This window comes from Haliotis cracherodii, unplaced genomic scaffold (assembly GCF_022045235.1).
Source record: "Haliotis cracherodii isolate W230 unplaced genomic scaffold, xgHalCrac1.p SCAF_5, whole genome shotgun sequence".
In the NCBI taxonomy this organism is placed as follows: Eukaryota; Metazoa; Mollusca; class Gastropoda; order Lepetellida; family Haliotidae; genus Haliotis; species Haliotis cracherodii.
The window spans coordinates 32062211-32074980 of record NW_027266308.1 but is presented as its reverse complement, the minus strand read 5'-3'; the positions used below and the strand labels follow the sequence as shown (position 1 = coordinate 32074980).

The 12770-nt window shown below is 38.3% G+C and overlaps 1 protein-coding gene across 1 annotated transcript in view; it reads right to left on the bottom strand.

Annotated features, from left to right (window-relative positions):
- LOC139442525 (melatonin receptor type 1C-like) overlaps positions 1-12770 on the bottom strand; it is a 307981-nt gene that overhangs the window by 263131 nt on the left and 32080 nt on the right. The window contains exon 2 of the mRNA XM_071223342.1: positions 11720-11815. The gene's annotated coding sequence lies outside the window, so the exon portion shown is untranslated. The remainder of the gene's footprint in view (positions 1-11719; positions 11816-12770) is intronic.

The window sequence follows — 12770 nt, the reverse complement described above, 5'->3', positions numbered from 1 at the left end:
TGAGCACAGATCCATGGAGTAGAATGATATGCTACCAACCAAGTCACAAGTCTGCCCATACCCATTCCATCAAGTCACTTCTAAAGCCAAGCATAGGTTGCTGGGGGTCTATTCTCACCTGGAACCCCCACAGAGTTTCCTAAATACATTAATCTGTTCAAGAAATGAGTCCAACTCTGCCATTAGACATATTCATGTTGCTTCCATGGAAACACAAAAAATAGTGGAATTTGAAATTCAAATGACAGGATCACTTACTCACAATGTGTACAAAGATTGATAATGGCACTGAATGGCTTTTGATGGATGTTCTGGCTGCCAACCCAGCCATCACAAGTACTTCATTATTTCTAGGAGAACACCAAAAATAATGAAATCGGAACGTTCTTAATGTCAAAAGGCACCACATGATTGAGTGTATACATATCTTAGCACTTTCTTGAAGACAGCTTCAAAATTTTAGAGTTACAATCATGGAACACACAGAACAAAACTTGTTGGTTACGAGTTTTCAGAAAATTCTAAAAAGAAAAATATATGCAGACAAAATACTTAATGATCAGAATAGGACAGAATATGATAAAATATACGCAGAAGAAATATAATCATTTCCAGTGCAACATGGATCTTGCACAGCTAAGAGCAGTGGGAAAAAGACCCTCATTCTGGGGATCCCTGTCAACAGCGCAACTAAGCCCATGACTTCATATTCAAGTCTTCAGCACTTCAGGTACCACTTGAGAAATAGAAAAGAAATTGTAAATAAGTTTTCTTCTCTTATCAATACATTTTGTTGTCGTGCACTTCTTGAACATGCATTTCTAACAGGAAGTAACACTTTCCCTCACTTTGAAATAATGAGACACTAAACATGATGGCTGACTCTCCTGTTGGAGCTAACATTGGGGAATTACCTTAATGAGTTCCTTTTAAGTGTTTCTCTCACAGAGAGCTGTGAAGACATATGCTTATGCTTACATGTGGTACATTTCCTTCAACCAAAAACACAATACATTCATGAGACACTGTAGCTCACCTAGTATATTTAAAACAATTATCAAATTCACAATGTCTTATACAGTCCCTTAAACCCACCATCTCTTATACAGTCCCTTAAACCCACAATGTCTTATACAGTCCCTTAAACCCACCATCTCTTATACTGTCCCTTAAACCCACCATCTCTTATACAGTCCCTTAAACCCACCATCTCTTAAACAGTCCCTTAAACTCACAATGTCTTATACAGTCCCTTAACCCACCATCTCTTATACAGTCCCTTAAACCCACAATGTCTTATACAGTCCCTTAAACCCACCATTTCTTATACAGTCCCTTAAACCCACCATCTCTTATACAGTCGCTTAAAACTCACCATCTCTTATACAGTCCCTTAAACCCACCATATCAAATACAGTCCCTTAAACCCACAATGTCTTATACAGCCCCTTAAAGTCACAATCTGTCATAGGGAGCTGTGAAGACATCTGCTTTGGTATACATGTGGTACAATTCCTTCAACCCAAAACACAATACATCTATGAGACACTGAAGTGAGTGAGATGGGTTAAACAGCGCTTTTAACAGTATTTCAGTTATATTGTGGCGTGTCAGCTTAATGTGGGAGGAAAGCCCGAAGTGATGCAGGTTTCAGACGTTTACCACTTCGGTGAAACCCACGAGCACGGTGCTGACAAACCTAGAAACATAATCGGGGCGAACCGGGATTCGAACCCACAATCATAGGTTTTTGGCGCGACCAAGGGACGCAACTCTGCACAGCGAATCGCGGCGCCTTAGATGACTGGGCCATCCGTGCCCCCTGAGACACTGTAGCTCACGTAGTATATATATATAATTACCAAAAAGGACGTCTTTCTTAATTGTAAAAAACATTCAAATTTCTGATGGTATCTTATGTGGACACCATAAAATGAAGTTTCAGTGAAGATATTTCTATTGGAATGAAATTTCAGTGAAATATTTCAGTTGGAGTGAAATTTCATTGAAGATATTTTTGTAAGAATGAAATTTCAGTGAACATAAGCAGTCCATGCTAACATCTTCCCGAAGCAAGGGCGTTAACTGACTATAAAAGTCCAGTTTCCTCCCTTGCCGAACTGGGTTGGAATTGGCGGGACCAATGAGTCAATGCATAGTCCAATCAAAAACATGCAACGAAATCGACATCTGGTGCATAAACTGTAGTGCAGATTTCATTCAATTGCAGGATTTGCAAAGCATTTTTACTGTCAACTGGGTGTTGACAGATATTTTCCAAATCTTTTTATGTTTAAATCAAGGTGCTCAAGTAATCTGATGCACCTTGCAAGGTAAGACCAGTGTTATAACAAAATGGATCTTGATTATTGATCAGATTGTCTTGACTGTGTGCCACCATTTTGTTTGAAGCAAATGCAAGTAATATGACAGGTGGAATCTGATTGGTCAATAGGAAGGGACATAAGAGTCACTGGTGGCACTATGATCGAGGCACAAATATCCAGCCTAGTTTGACAAGGGTGGGAACTAGACTCTTAAAGTCAGTTAACTCCCCTGCCATGGGAAGATGCATGTTAAGTGCCCTACAAAGCATCAGCAATGCAAAATAACAACACATACGAGGTACATCAGTGCAAATATCACCTAATGAAAATACACCCATACATCATCTGAAACCAAGCCAATTAAGCATCCAGGACAAAATGGGATCTGAACCTGCGTCTGTCTGTTCCAAATGGCAAAGCTCCCTGCACCACTCGCGTAATGTCAGTATAAGCCTCAAGCCAAAATCATAAGGTCTGGTGGCATTTATGAAATACTGCACCTGCCTCAATTTTCTATCACTGATACAAAGGGGACATTCATTCTTTTTAATATCATTCATTTTGTGTTATTTTAAGCTTTTGACGGGCACTTCAAGAAGATCATTATCTAATACATCAAACCAAAATTTAATTTGTTTTTCCTGATTTTTTTTAATGGTCAGCTTTTGTCCTATTAAGAAAGATTAAATGTAACAATGTTATCAGGACCCCACTCTGTTGGTGCTAATATCTGTAATAAAGTCCCTTAATAGCTGCACTGCAAAGTAGGATCAAAAGAAAATCCTAATGTAATTTATCAGTCATTTAGCTAGAAAACAATCACTTTTAATTTGCATCAAGATAGAAAATAACATTTTCCTTACAACTGGTGACGGAACTCAGGTGTTGCAAGCTGGACTTGCTGCTAAATTAGACCTAATTAGTTTTGATTTCCTTTGAAAACAGTTTCATTAACTTTGATACAGAACAGATGGAGTTGAAAAAACAAAGTGACATCTTTTTCAGTTGTGAACCATGATTTCAAGGACGGGAAGTCAACACTAGGATATAATTATCCCATTTCAGGTGTTGCACACACTCATTTCAAGTGACATCATTTCCTGAGACGATGGGTGCTATGCCTCCCAGTACAGTTTCATCCTAACGGTGCTCTGACAGACATTTCAGAAATATCAGCAGCAGCTGAAGGTGGTTATTGCAATTGGTACCCATAAACCCATAAACCCATAAACCCATAAACAAACAAGCACACATCATTAAAAAATGTGTACTTTATTTGATTCTACAATTACAATTTTACAAGTACAAACATTTTCTTCACACGATTTGTCCTATTTATACCAGAGGAGGATCCGAAAATTTGAATTGTTTTTATTAAAAACACTACACCTCCAGTGTACTTCATTGAATCCTCTCCTGTTAAACCCATTGGCCTCGTCATTATTTTGTTATCTTTTTACATTCATCACACCTTGTGTCGTTTAAACATAAATCTATACACTTACTCAGTATTCACCTGATGAAGGAGCAAGAAGAATCTCTGAAACATCGTGACAAAGAAAAAAAGAATTTGCTATCCCTAAAAAGTGTCATGTATTCATGTTCTTCCAACTTCTAAATGCCTACCAAAGACTTCATTCTGATATGGCTTCTATATAAGATACTTTAAGCTACACGCCATAAGACATCTCCATTGTGTAGCTGCTACGCTAACAATGGTACTGTTTAAAGTAAAAAAATAATCTATCGTACATCAGACTAATACAGCTGATAGTTTTTTTTGGTGATAATAGTGATGATAATTCTGATGATCGAAGTTCAATCTTGGAACACAAAAGATGTCTGGCTCATTTGATCAGTTAGTATTCTGAGAGAAACCATTTCTTTCTGCTGTTGAAGCAAACAAGATGAAGGGTACAAGTTCAAAGAGAGCAGTCCTAGAATATCAACATACCAATCATGTATATGTACTGTTCATGATTAAAGTTCAGACTGGTATATTCTGAGAATGATATTGATATAGAAGCCTGATGACAACTAAATGTGTTCAAGGATGTAATATGCCTGGAAACAGCGCAGGTGGGGAAATATTTTAAGTATAAGAAGGTTACAGCTGTGGGTCAGTACTGGTTAGGGAAGAGATGTTGAAGGTAACAGCTGTGGGTCAGTACTGGGTAGGGAAGAAGTGTTGAAGGTTACAGCTGTGAGTCAGGACTGGTTATGGAACAGATGTTGAAGATTACAGCTCTGTGGGTCTATACTGGTTGGGGAAGAGGTGTTGAAGGTAACAGCTGTGGGTCAGTACTGGGTAGGGAAGAGGTGTTGAAGGTTACAGCTATGGGTCAGTACGGGGTAGGGAAGAGGTGTTGAAGGTTACAGCTGTGGGTCAGTACGGGGTAGGGAAGAGGTGTTGAAGGTAACAGCTGTGGGTCAGTACTGGGTAGGGAAGAGGTGTTGAAGGTTACAGCTGTGGGTCAGTACTGGGTAGGGAAGATTTGTTGAAGGATACAGCTGTGGGTAAGGACTGGGTAGGGAAGAGGTGTTGAAGGTTACAGCTGTGGGTCAGTACTGGGTGGGGAAGATGTGTTGAAGGATACAGCTGTGGGTAAGGACTGGGTAGGGAAGATGTGTTGAAGCTTACAGCTGTGGGTCAGTACTGGGTACGGAAGAGGTGTTGAAGGATACAGCTGTGGGTAAGGACTGGGTGGGGTAGCAGCTGTGGGTCAGAATTGAGTGAGGAAGAGAATGCTGAAGGTCACAGTTGTCCTACTGGCTGATACAAGGGCCAGTATAGACCCACAGCTCTAAATGCCTTTATACAAGGATCTTATTGCCCTGATACAAGGGTCTTATTGCTCTTTAAACAAGGGTCCTATTGCCCTGATACAAGGGTCCTATTGCCCTGATACAAGGGTCCTATTGCCCTGATACAAGGGTCCTATTGCCCTGATACAAGGGTCCTATTGCCCTGATACAAAGTCCTATTGCCCTGATACAAGGCTCCTATTGCCCTGATACAAGGCTCCTATTGTCACGATAAAAGGGTCTTATTGCCCTGATACAAGGGTCTTATTGCCCTGATACAAGGGTCTTATTCCCCTGATACAAGGGTCCTATTGCCCTGATACATAGGTCTTATTGCCCTGATACAAAGGTCTGATTGCCCTGATACAAAGGTCTGATTGCCCTGATACAAAGGTCTTATTGCCCTGATACAAAGGTCCTATTGCCCCCAAACCCCAATAGTTCTTGTGAGTGAAATTGGCTTTCAACTGCATTTATGTTGTTTCTTGTGGACGGGAGTAGCAGGCACTAATATATAATGGTAATAATGACAAGAATATAAATTCAATGTGGGTGGTAAGGAACATTTCCGTCAATGGGGCAGAAAATTCTCAATTGCCCAACATTCACAGCAGGGGATGTATGCTAACTTCCTGTGTTGTAAAATGGAAGTCAACAAATCATTCCACCTTGCTTAATCATTTATACAATGAAAGCATTCCCATGTATCCTGTCATGTTCTTGAAAATTCGGCCAAACACATTCACATGATATCGTAAGACAGGAAGACATTTCTGGAAAGTCTACTACAGATTAAAACTCTTGTTTGATGCAAGTCAAAGGCTTCATGAAATGGACACATGTGACAATAATACCATCACAAAGCTTCTCACTGCAGGAACTTTTTTCTTTCATGTCACAACTATGTATATCATGAGCCATCACTCTCAGGATGGGTTATCTTGAAATCTGTTGTTAATCTAATGGGACATACCACCCAAGCTATGACAAAACCATGCCACATGATTTTAACATGATTGTTTTTTGCAGTTGTTGGACGTCCGTTTCATCCTTTGGAGACATCAATGCAGCTGACAATCCTAATCAATAGCAATCATGCTATCACCTGCTCAATCTCAGTAATGAAAAAGGGTAGCATAACATATTTATAACGTGTAATCGTATTGACAAAGCATTCTCGGAATTGACTTGTTGTTTCAAGGGACTGCTTTGATGAGGATAATAAATCGACAATTGGCCTTGTATTTTCAATAAAGATTGTAAACTGCCATCAGATAACTGCCAACACTGATGACACAATTCCATAGGAACATGTTTGCCCATACTGTATTTTAAAACATTACATCAAGATATCTCATTGTTGGCAGATAACGAATTGAAAACTAACAGACCTCCAATTCCCTGTTAATAACAAATTAAAAAGATCATAATTTTTTTCTTATTATATTTTTGGAGAAGGGGGGGTGAAGAGTTAAATTTAATCTGAGAATCTGATTCGATTAAAAAGATTGAAGAGATCAGTAAAGGTGACGTTGAATCACTTTTTGTAAATGATAATCTCTGATAATAATAACCTCCTTGGTCATGTTGCAATATTTATCTTTTGCATTGCGTAATTCAGGTTTAGGATGTGTCACAAGTTCAATATTTAGATTTATAGTGAATTGACAAGTTTGATTGTCAAAACACTGATGACCTTTCCTGGTCTTTTCAACACACATTTCTCTGTAGTCAGACCTGTTTCTTGCCGAATCAAGTTGCCATGGAAACCTGTCAGCTTTGAAAATAGTGAAAAAGGTATGTCATAAGTAAGATTTTTCAATCACAATATCTGTTTGTGATATCAATGTTATGAAAAATATATATTGATCAAATGTTCATTAGCTTCAAAAGTAGTGACGTTTGCAAGTGGCGGATAATGACAATAGTTCAGGAGCACTGACCTTACAGTGCACTACGACATGGACATACAACCCATATTGTTCAATATCTCATGACTGAAATAAACAATTTTGTCAGTCAAGCTGTTAATTACCCATTTTGATGTCTGTGCAAAATCCTATTTGTTAAGACAAAGAAGAAGTTACATCACAAATTTATAATTTGCTTCAACACATTGACACTACTTTCCAAGCCAAAGTTTCATGTTTTCAAATTATTAATAAATCCAAAAGTACAGATAAATTTTGAAGATAACACTGAACCAATACCACTTTCATTTTGACCTTCCAACATATCAAGAATATTGGTTGAACTAAAAAATATTGACCAAAATTTGTTGTGAATCCTATCCCAGGATGAATAACGATAGATACAAATGTAAGTTTCAAATAGTAACACTTCAGAAACCATTTGACATAATTTTATCAAAGATAATAACAAGATAAGTGTCTCCTACAGATGATTGGTATTTCATATTCTAGACAAACACCAAATTACTTTTGCAAATAATCCTGTCAATTATCCACAAGTTATGGCACCTCTGTTCTAGAAATGTTCTGACCATGGTAGAATGCGCCATAACAGCCATATTGGAAAGCAATAATTTTCACAGAAGTCCAACATATTAACCTTTGAATTCTATTTACCAAACTAGGTGCTTGGATGAAACCCATTGGCATCTGAGTGACCCGAGTCATCATCAGGACCTACCAAGTTAACGAGGAAACAATTTCTTACAGAAACAGTTAATCTGTATGTTTCGCATATCGACTCAAATACCACAGTTGATGCCTGTATTAGAACGGTGTGAAATATGGGTACATTATGTAACTGAAAGGGAGATATTTTTTCTTTCATCACCTATAACTAAAACTATAACTACTCAGTTACCTAGCAACCATCACCAGTGTGCCAGAAGTCACACCTGTACAACTGGGTTTTATATATCCCTTTAATTTGATCCTGTTGAAGAAACTTCAGCATCTTATTTCTTGCTCTTTTAGAATAAACACCATGTGTCTGATATTTTAATATTATATCTATTCATCCTAAACCCTGCTGAGAGTTACTGAGGATGAATTAAAACTGCAAAGATTATAGAGAGAGAGATATGTCTCCATGGCCAGCAAATGTCCCCCTTGGCACCAATGCAGCTCGTTGTACATCATGGCAGAACCTACAGTTATACATCACTGATCCCGATTTCTACACTTTTGGATTTCATAACTAAGGGTATATTACACAAAATAGCATGCTGTTATGTTTTTAACTAAGAAATGTTACATCGCTAGAATAAATCTTTCTTGAACCCTGTAGTTCACATTATTTAGAATTAGGCTCTTTGTGAAAGTTTTTTCAATAGATATTGCCTTATCTTCCAGGGTCCATTGCACAAAGTGATCGAGAGCAGTTATTGGTCAGAAACCAAGTAACCAAACAAAACATAATGTTTTCATAAACAAGTAAAAAACAATGGAGCTTATTTTCCAAAGAGGAGTGGAAAAAATACCTTTGATTCGCAAATATTTCCAACACTGTTGACGTGGGTATAGCTTGCACAGGCTTCTTGAGGCACAAGAAGCCTTACATTTCCTGACAACTGCCTCCAGCTATTCAATACTCCCAGCACATCCAAAAATCTTATTAAGGACATGTTTTCATTCAGTCTGTTGACATGCCTTGTTTCTCAATCTTGTGGGGGCGCTCATGTAACCTGATTGTTGCTCTATGCACTGATCGCATAAAACTGACCAACAGGATTATATAAGAAGATTACGCCCCTCATGGTTTATTCTCCCAGCAGTGTTTTATGGTACAATAAACAACAACCACCAGATGTTTAATTTTCATATGAGATATCAATATTATATACAGCCTATTTCAGGATGATGATAAAATGTACAAGCTTTAAAAATAATTACCCGCTTTTTAATAATGATGACTCCCTCAATAGAATCCAACCTAAGCAATGTTGGATAAGTCCATTTTATGCGCAGGTTGGTATTTCCCACATATTCTCAATACCCTCACGTCAATTACCTGTTACTTTCCTCCTAATACCGATTGTCATTTCTTTCCCACTTTTGGATGCGATCGTTCAGCCATCATGTTTATCTGCATTGCCCAGCTACATCTATGGGGAACAACTCACTAGTCACTCACCACTCAAAAATAACCTTGTCCAATATACAATGCCATAAAGTTGTAAGCGCATGTTCGAACAATGTTTTATCGTGAAAAATAACCACGCTTCATTCTTCATTTTTCTTTGTGGTGTAGTTATGTTATACATATGAAAATATAACCTACCAACATAGGTTGCAGTTATGTGTAATATCCAAATATGTTGATTCACATCTTCTACTCACAGCATCTGCTATTTTATACAATACCCGTTTCTTATAATAAATATCTCATATTTGTGACATCTGAAAGTGGCGAACATTTCAGTTTTCAAGAATTTGATTCAATACCTTCATATTCTCGGTATGCCATCTTCAGTGCATTAAACACTCCAATGTCATAAGAACAAAAAAATGTTCTTCATCTTCAGAAAGATGTCAAATCGATTTGCTTACCATCTGTAGCTTTTATTACCTTCACATGATAATGAAGTTAAACTGAATTGGCATAAGAAGTCCTTCATAATCATTATCATTACCATGTGTAGTGTGTGTCTTTCTTCACTCTTGCTTGACAACGGTATAAGGATCTATACCGAAACATCGCAGCATAATAGAATATGAAGTTGTAATCCATATAATATGTCGTGTTTACTGAATATAGTTTCCCCATATGACATGTTCTTTATCCTCACCTCTTTTCGAGCCACTAAACAATACATGACCACCCGCTCACTGACGTAATCAAGGTAGATGCTCACCAAAGACATCAAAGTGTTCGCCACTTGCCTCTGAAGTTATGTTGTGAATTAAACTACATAAGGTGAGATATTCAATAAGTAATGAAACCATATCTCAAACCTTTCTATTTCACTAATGCACATTTTAATAAAACTTGATCTGGTGATAATTTTGCATCAGAACAATCGTATGTACCGATGATGTATTGGTGCTATTTGTAAACTTCCTGTCTGTAATGTCATGTGACTGATCATGTTGTGCATCTATTTTTAACTTGACTGTTATGGAGGCGCTTGAAATCATGTGATGGAAACAAGATGGCACATGATCGATTTGTCTCGATCAGTGATGTATTATCACTATAAAATTAACAAGAAATGGTCATTTGACCCATCCAAGTGTTAACAGAAATAAATATTATCCAAGGCAAGACTTAATTTGAGTGTTTGGGATTGTTATTTGATGCATAATGAGAAATACTTCCAAGGGGCTGGAAAACACAGTATACAAGGATATCAACATATCTAATCACAGTTTTACATGTAACCAAAACAACTAACCTTCAAGATGAAGTGTTTTCTCCTGGAGCATCTTCTTCAAACTTCTTTATCAGTCCAAGCATGTTTCAAATCCATTAAAACAGTAGTATTCTGATATTTACAAAGTTCTTGACACAGATGGTATAGACATTAGCAAAGATGTTCTTGTTAGAACTGATCATTGTTAATCTGTCACTTGGGCTTTGTCTTCAAAACAAAACAGCTTGCTTTGCGTGCTCGGAGCATGACGTCCATGACAGGCATCTCTCACCATTGTCTGACAGTGCCATTAAGGCACTTCAAGTATAAATGATGTAAGTGTTTGTACTGTAATGCAATTTGTCTCCTTGCATCATGACAAACGTTGAACTATTAGGTGTGTGGGAAACCTTTCCAACACATTATACTAATATGCGTTTGATTGAGCTCTGATATACACTGATATGTTTGTGACAGAGCACTGATTCTCTCACAGACTGAGCTTGTAGTACCCTTCTATCACAATATACTGACACTGTTCACCGTCTCCTGTGTTCACTGTGACCTCTACATGTATGCACTGTGTCTTCTGGAGAGGTGAAATGGGGTTTAATGTTGCATTCAAATTTATTGCACTTTTATAACAGTCTGTGACTTACACCACTAGTCCGAAGCCTGACTCTAGTTAAGTTCTGTTCTGTCTAGGACATTAGCTTATAATAGCCCATATGAGAACACTAAAATCGACTGAAAAGATGCTGAGAGCCATGTTTATGGGCTAGAAGTCTCAAAAGAGCTTGGCACAGACTGATATAGTAACATGCATGCATGTGTGTGTGTGGCTGCTTCTTCTAGTCTGGTCTAATGCAGATTATATAGCACTAGCCCACTGAGATACCATGAACAGTTGAACATGACACCCCATTCAGACACAGCATACTGACTGCAAATTGACCAGTCCATGTTTTATCCCCTTAATGCCAAGTACCAGGCAAGGTAACAACAATTATCTTTTAACATCTTTTGGTATGGTGCAGCTGGGGATCAAACCACCACACTTCTGCTGTCTGGGCAGACGCTGTATCCACTGGACCATGGAGGCAGTTGCTGTGACAACTGAGTAAAGTGTAAATGTTTACAGTGTAATATGTTTACTGTGTCTCTCCCATGTTTACTGTCAACAGTTAAGTGTCCCTGTTGATGTTCAACACACAGAAATGGTAGAGGTGTGAAGGTGATGCAGAAAATATGAAACATGTCCTACCTTAGGGAGAAGAATAGGTTGTATGGACTGGTACCGGTAGCCTTGGTATTCTATACCAGGATCCTTACTGTTGAAGACAACACTTACAAGTTCTTCCTGAAAATCAAGCCAGTTATTATGTCAGGGACAATTAAGTTCAGGCAAACAAAGTGTGAAAATTGGCAGTGTTTGTTTTTGCTTAATGCTGCATTCAGCAACATTCCACTGATAGGATAGATGCCTGTCTGGACCAGACAAACCAGTGATTGATACAATGTTGAAAATGCCTTGCTGGGGTGTGATGATGACACACATTCAACCATGTCAATTAACCGGACCATGTGATCAATTTGGTCATCTCTTATGACAGTTGCTGGGGGCCATTCTACCCTGGAATCCCCACTGGGGAAGTGGTAATTTAATGTTGATTAATGAAAGGGTATTCATTAAAGTGAGGGCTGAGGGAGGGGGGAGGGAGAGCATGTTATGTGGCAGTAGAAACAGGTATGGATATGTATCTAGTTATTGTCAGTGTCAGCAAATGACTAAAGTATCTATTGCTGAGTGGCCAGATTATAACAGGAAGTGTGAGTTAGACTTATCTCCCTTAATTGTTGACTAACCCTGGACAGCTTGATCATTCAAGAAGTTTTGGGATGAGACGGTTTCTAGAACGCTGGATAAACTAAATGAGGGTGATACAAGGTCCATTTGAGACTTGAGTCTTATCTATTTGCCAAGTGCAGTTAGGATTCCTGTCTTAATTCACCCAATTCCTAGCCGTTTCTGACACTATTAAGGATTCAAGAACGGGGCACATGCCTCTTTCAAGACATTCAAAGTTACAAATTCAAGGCAATCTTTAGGCGAGATGAAATGGGGTTCAACATAGCATCCAAGATTATTGTACTTATATGGCAACGTGCATGCAGGTGCGTGTGGCTGCTTGTCCTTTTGTCCCTCGTGCTATTGCATACAAAATGGGAAAGTATGGGAAACTAGCTATTATCATGTCATTCAAGAACCATGATAATGTAGGTCTGGATATCATTTGAAAGTGCTCAACAACAAC